The sequence below is a fragment of the Octodon degus genome, unplaced genomic scaffold (assembly GCF_000260255.1).
Source record: "Octodon degus isolate 3935 unplaced genomic scaffold, OctDeg1.0 scaffold00180, whole genome shotgun sequence".
In the NCBI taxonomy this organism is placed as follows: domain Eukaryota; kingdom Metazoa; phylum Chordata; class Mammalia; order Rodentia; family Octodontidae; genus Octodon; species Octodon degus.
Genome location: NW_004524756.1, coordinates 2,888,233 through 2,894,710, shown reverse-complemented (window position 1 = coordinate 2,894,710; position 6,478 = coordinate 2,888,233). Strand labels below are relative to the sequence as shown.

The following is a 6,478-nucleotide window of genomic DNA, read 5'->3' as shown; positions in this document are numbered from 1 at the left end:
TCACCCTTCCAGAATCTCAATTCTATATTTCTTAGACAGATGAGGTGCCCATCATTAATTGATTCTAGAACATGACCTGCAGAAAATCTACCAGACCCTCAAAATGTTGCATAAACTATCATTGCATTTTTATCACACATCTGTTTATGTGTGTCTCTTTCATCAGACTTTTAATTACTTGATAAAATTGCGCCTTATCTTTGAATGTACAGCACTCAAGTTGGCACATGGTAGTTGCTTACAATTAGTAGAATGAGTTAAATTATTGAATTAAACTATATGGGTCTATAAAATTGGTTTCTAGCAAAGGGATTATTTAACAGTAAATTAAAATAATATTGAGAAACTGTGATAGAAATATTTATAAAAATGAAAGAACAGCTCTTTCCAGCTGGGGCCGAGCAATGGGCATCTCTCGGGACAATTGGCACAAGCGCCTCAAGACCGGGGGCAAAAAAAAGCCCTAGCACAAGAAGCGGAAGTACGAGTTGGGGCACCCTGCTGCCAACACTAAGATTGGTGCCCGCTGCACACACACAGTCCAAGTTCGAGGAGGCAACAAGAAGTACCGAGCCCTGCGGCTAGATGTGGGAAACTTCTCCTGGGGCTCTGAGTGTTGTACTCGAAAAACAAGAATCACTGATGTTATTTACAGTGCATCCAGTAACGAGCTGGTCCGCACCAAGACCTTGGTGAAGAACTGCATTGTGCTCATTGACAGCATGCCGTAGCTACAGTGGCACGAATCCCACTATGCACTGCCCCTGGGCCGAAAAAAGGGGGCCAAGCTGACTCCTGAGGAGGAGGAGATTTTAAACAAAAAACGATCAAAGAAAATTCAAAAGAAGTATTATGAAAGGAAAAAGAACGCCAAGATCAGCAGTGTTCTGGAGGAGCAGCTCCAGCAGGGCAAGCTTCCTGCCTGCATTGCATCAAGACGAGGCCAGTGTGGCCGAGCAGACGGCTATGTGCTAGAGGACAAAGAGCTGGAGTTCTAGCTGAAGAAAATCAAGGCCCAGAAAGGCAAATAAACCTTCCCTCCTGATGTAACTCATGTAATAAAGGTGTTTATTGTTCTATGTGGGAAAAAAATGAGAGAACATGTAAGGTTTGCTAAAAAAAAATTACAATTCATTCAGTTTCTTAAAAACTGGAAAATACATCCATGGTAGGAAATATCCTATAAAGCAAAGCAAGATTGCAATAGTAGATTTCCAGTCTAAAAAGTGTAAATTATCACTGCATCTGTATGGTAGATAAGGGTCATGTTTGGTAAATGAAGGGAAAATTTTCTATAGGTTAAAGCAGTAATTTAAGATCCATATTCTTATTGGAATTCAGTGAAAATCCCTGTAATGATCTTCCATCTCTGCATTCATCTTATGTGGCTAAAAGGTTAATAGGCCCATCTTATAGCTTCTTTCTGTTGCTTCATTTACTGTAAAGCTGAAGGCAAATCGTAGAGAACAGCTTAGTTGAAAATTATACTACCTGGACAGCCAGATTATTAGGTAATAGATTCTACCAGAGAAGCTGGACAGTGAGAAAGTCTGTTTCTTTCTCTGAAATCCTGAAAAGAAAAGTAAACCCTGAGCAGTGAATAAAATGATTATGGTATTTTATAACTTACATATACATTGTTTTCCTTAGTACATGCATTTACAACAAATCTAATTGGCAAATCAATAATTCCCCTTTCTTTCTAAAAGCTGACTTTAATGGTATATGTTCTAATTGTATTTAATTCATTCCAAAATACTGGATTTTTTTAAAAAAATTGCTAAACAGTGCCTCAGTTCAGGGCTTTCACCTTGACGGTCTTGGGCAGCCCTTCTGTGGCTTTGTTGAAGCTAAGGGTGTTTCTCCCCGTAGCCATGCCTTCGTTACGTGGAGGTCTGCATTTCCCTCTGTGAACCACTTTAGCTGTTAGCTGACAATGCTGGCTTGGTGTTTTCTTCGTTGTCATCTATTTCTAAGTATGTTGTGACTATTTTCATTAACCAAGACTTCCTTAACTTTTGCTTTTAAGCTTCAGTTTTTCACAATTTGAAACTTTGAAAGGTTGAGGCAGGAGGATTGCAATTTTGAGTCCAATGTAGGTAACAGCATGACCCCATTCAAAAATAATACTTATGATGATAATTTTTAAGGAATTAGAGATGTAACTCAGTGCAAAGGTCCTGGGTTCAACCCCAGTACCAAAAATAAATAAATGAAAGCTACTCTTTAGTATTTAATTTCTGATTTTTTCCATATTATTACCAAAACCTCCACAATATTCAATCCTTAGAATTTAACTAGTTTTCATTAAGTCAATTTTTACATATAGTTTGTGACTAATCAAAATTATCTTTACTTGGCAATAATTTTTTATTCTATATACTAATATGCTTAATTATATAAATATATGCCTACTATTATACATATTTATGTTTTCTCAGTTTGATCTAAGCAATTTCTGAAAATTTTACAGTCTCCAAATCAAGAGTTGAAAATTCAGCTACATCTTCCTGTTCCTTTGCCTGTTGCTCATTTCCTCCTACTCTTACCAGCACAGAATCTTCTGGAATTAAGAAATCAAAGGAGGTATTGAATTAATCAAATTAATTGTTAATTAGAATAAAATAATTTTTCCTAGCTATGGCCTCATGGAAAGATTAGAGAAATGAAGCCTCTAATTTGACTTGAGTTACTTTATTTGATTTTATAGTGGTGATAAAACTTATTTTATAATTCCAATCTTAAGATTCCTCCACAGTTAGGTAAAGCACTGTCCTCGCAGATGCTAGTGTGCCCTGTGACAGACAGATACCCTATATACCAAGGACATATTCATCACTAATTCTTCAATTAATGAAAATTCCTTTCACTTTAGCAAGGCAATAAATTCTTTTAAAAATCCACTAGTGATGAAAAGACTAGCTATAAAACATTTAATGGTCAAAAAAACAGGAATACTTTTCAGATGCTTTCCTTGAAAGGCATTTAAGATGTTCTAGACACTGTGTGCCTTTAGATAAGCCCTTTAACTCTGTTGTTCCTGTTTAGTATAAGTCATATCTCATAATAAAATGAATTTCTGACATTTAATTATATATCAAATTAGAATACAGTTAGTGTTTTTAAAATTTTTTTACAGTTAGTATTTTGAATGGTACATTTCACATGCATTTGATAAATATTAGCTATTTATATACTTCATTGATGATCACATTACCTTGTTTGAATGCTTTCCAATTTTTTCATTTCTTTATGTACATATAGCTGTACATGTGCTATGTGTAGATATAGTAAAGGTTTTACAGTTTCTCACCTAGTCAAAACAATGCTCCTATTTACTTTAAAATGACCTTTGGGCCACTATTGTACTCTTTTGGGGGTTATAATTTAACACCTGTAAGTATGACTCCATGATTTAAGACTTTGAATCTTTCTCTTGACTGGGGAGATTTACAGCCTTAGGCATTGCATAGGAAGACAGCACATGGAAGAACAGAAGTTCCATGGAGTAACAGAAATGGAGAAATAAAAAACTGAGAGAATGTTGTCTAGCTTCCTATCACTGTTCATTTCTAGATTTGGGGCACGACTGTATTTCTGATGGTTATTCAGGATACTTAGATCCTATCAGGTACCTCACGCTTTCTTTCAATTATTTAAGTTAATTTCTATTGTTTTCATTATTCTGAACAATAAATAAATAATAATAAATCACAGGGTTTTTTTGGTTTTTGTTTTGTTTTGTTTTGTTTTTTTTGTGGTACCAGGGATTGAACTCAGGACCCTTCTCTTGCCAGGCAAGTGCTTACTCTACTGAGCTATCTCCCTGGGCCCTAAATCACAGTTCTTGTTAAAAGAGAAAATCATGTCTTTGGTTCTGGGATCAGAAAATAGTGCAGTGATCATTGCTTGACATCTTTTCCCTCAGCACCTGGCTCACCCACAAAGCCCAGATTGTCTTCAATTCACTCAATTTGAATAAAATATGGAAAAAAATTGACATCAATAGAAGTGTTCTGAAACTGCAATAAACCTTGTCATCATCTAAACTAGACATTTATGTCAGAACCAAAGATTCCCAATAGATAGCAGTGCACTCCCCTTTTAACTCTTCTGCCTTGTCCGTTTACTACCCAGTGTATGCCGTGGCTAGGCTCTTCTAAAACTGTTATTATTTAAATACTGTTTCCATTGGAAAGTCATCCATTCATATCAGTTTCAATTGTCACTTTCATTTACCCAAGTAATCAAAATGTATGTGTTAAGAATCTAATATTTTCAAGGCACCATGTTGGAGTTGGATTATGGGTACAAAGTACTAAAGTAGTTTGAATCCAAGTGTCACTTTTATGGAGGACATTCCTAAAAGTGATGGGATAGGAAGAGAAAGAGATGGCCTTCCCAGACCCTTCTGTTTACTTCCCTGAAGAAGGAACTACAATCTGGGAAACACTTTTGATCTATTCAAGAAAAGTAGCATCATATTGATGAATTTGGAGGAAAAACAAAACTATTGCCTGCATTTTCTCCTTGTGAGGCAGCCTACTCCATACCCTAAGTTTTATAGGGTCAGGCATATCTGGGAAGAGACCTAATTACTTAATTACAGGGTTGTCTGTGATAAGAGGAGCAAATATTTCTAACCCTGGAGTTCAGTATTAGAAAGTCTACTTGCCCAGAGCTATGAGCCACATTCTCTTCTGTTAACTGTTATCAGCTATAAGTGTGGTGCTTTGTTCTCCTGCCTGACTTACAATTTTGACATGTGTAATAATTGATTTCTAGTTCAGTTGGAGTAGAGAGTTTACTTAAAGCCTACTTAAGAGCATTAACAAGGGGGTCTACTCCTTAGTTCATTTCTTTAAGTGGCTGCTTCAAAGCAGTCAGGCTCAGGTTGCTGTGGTTCGATCCCCAGAACTCAAGCCAGCCAAACCTGCCCTGAAGGCATTGGGAGAAAAAAAAAAAAAGCATTAACAAAGTCAATGTCAAATTCTGTGGTTTCACCTGAGCTGTGCTCTGTGCTCTAGTGATCAGGGAATGTGTCCAGATGCAATTCTTACCATCTCAAACTCACCACTCTAGAAATAAGAATCGGATTCAATGCACAACTATCACACAAGGAAAGTCAGAAGTTTCCACAGGGCTGGGGAGATGGCTCAGTGAAATAAGCGCTTCCCTGGCAAGCGCAAGAATCTGAGTTCAATCCCCGGTTCCACAAAAAAAAAAAAAAAGTAAATAAATAAATAAATTAAAATTAAAATTAAAAAAAAGAAGAAGTTTCCACAAAACTGCCCCATTTGGCTATGTACTCCCTTTTTCTGCTCCTTCGATCTTGAAACCCGAGTCACCAGAGACAGTCTTAACTTCATCCTCCATGGCAAGTCAGGCACATACTCTACTGTTTTGTCTCCAGAAATTTTTATCTACCTGATTTATTTTTAATCCCAAATTAGACTTCTTCATACCTTTTTTTCTATGTAAAACCTCATAAGCTAGATTTTTAAATTTCAGAGATTTTGTTATCAGCCCTCTGACAGAGCTAATACAATAAATATTCATTTTTACTCTGACTTCATTGTCTCTTGCACAAATGTCTGCAGTGGTACCCATCTCAGATCAAAATTTGTTTTCCAAATGTAATGCCTCTGTCATGAGAGGACCAGTTCCTTTATGTGTGTTCTCAGTCATTTTATGCACACTGAATTATTTTATCAACCAAAATCATACTCAGATTGGAAGCATACACATCCCCATCATCCGAAATCAGATTCTATTCATATAATTTTTTCCAGACTCTTAAGGACTATTGGAAACACCAGAATTTCCTATCTTGTAATAGATTTAAAACTGTGCCTCAATTTCACAATGATTATATTGTATCGTATGTTCCTGTGGCTTATCATAGATTCATCTTGACTAACTGAGGCACTGTGAATTCTTATGGTTGCAGGACTGTGATACATTCCTTGTATTATGAGACCTATTATTAATCATAAAGTAGATACCAGAAAACATAATGACTGAAAAACTTATAAATAAAATAAAGGAACTGTCTTCACCTAGAAGATTCAATCCAAATTGATGCAATAATCTGAAATTTAACAGTGATTTGCTCATCAGAATTTCTATTTGATCTTTTGACTTTCTCTGTTGCTCCAGGCATGTCATTTTAGTGATTTTGGACTCATTTTTCTCTTTCAAAAGTAGAAACAAGCCTTGTTTTCTGTCTGGCAAGTAGTGAGTAGCATTCTAGTCAACTTCAAGCACATGTTAATGTAAGGTTTAATAAAAGTAATAAATTATATCTTTTATGGATTTGAACCACTGTTCAATCCTTTCTGTCCTTTTGTCTTTTGATTCAGTATTCTCTCACTGAAATCTGAAAATTTTGAATTTGAGAAAGTGTTTTATGAATAATCACAGACTTTATACACTAATCTTTTCTTACTACTAAGTACACTTGGATGCTATGAGATTG

At 35.8% G+C, this 6,478-nt stretch overlaps 1 pseudogene; it reads left to right on the top strand.

Annotated features, from left to right (window-relative positions):
- The first annotated feature begins 402 nt into the window (after positions 1-402).
- LOC101589360 lies at positions 403-1,031 on the top strand (annotated as a pseudogene).
- Positions 1,032-6,478: the final 5,447 nt, after the last annotated feature.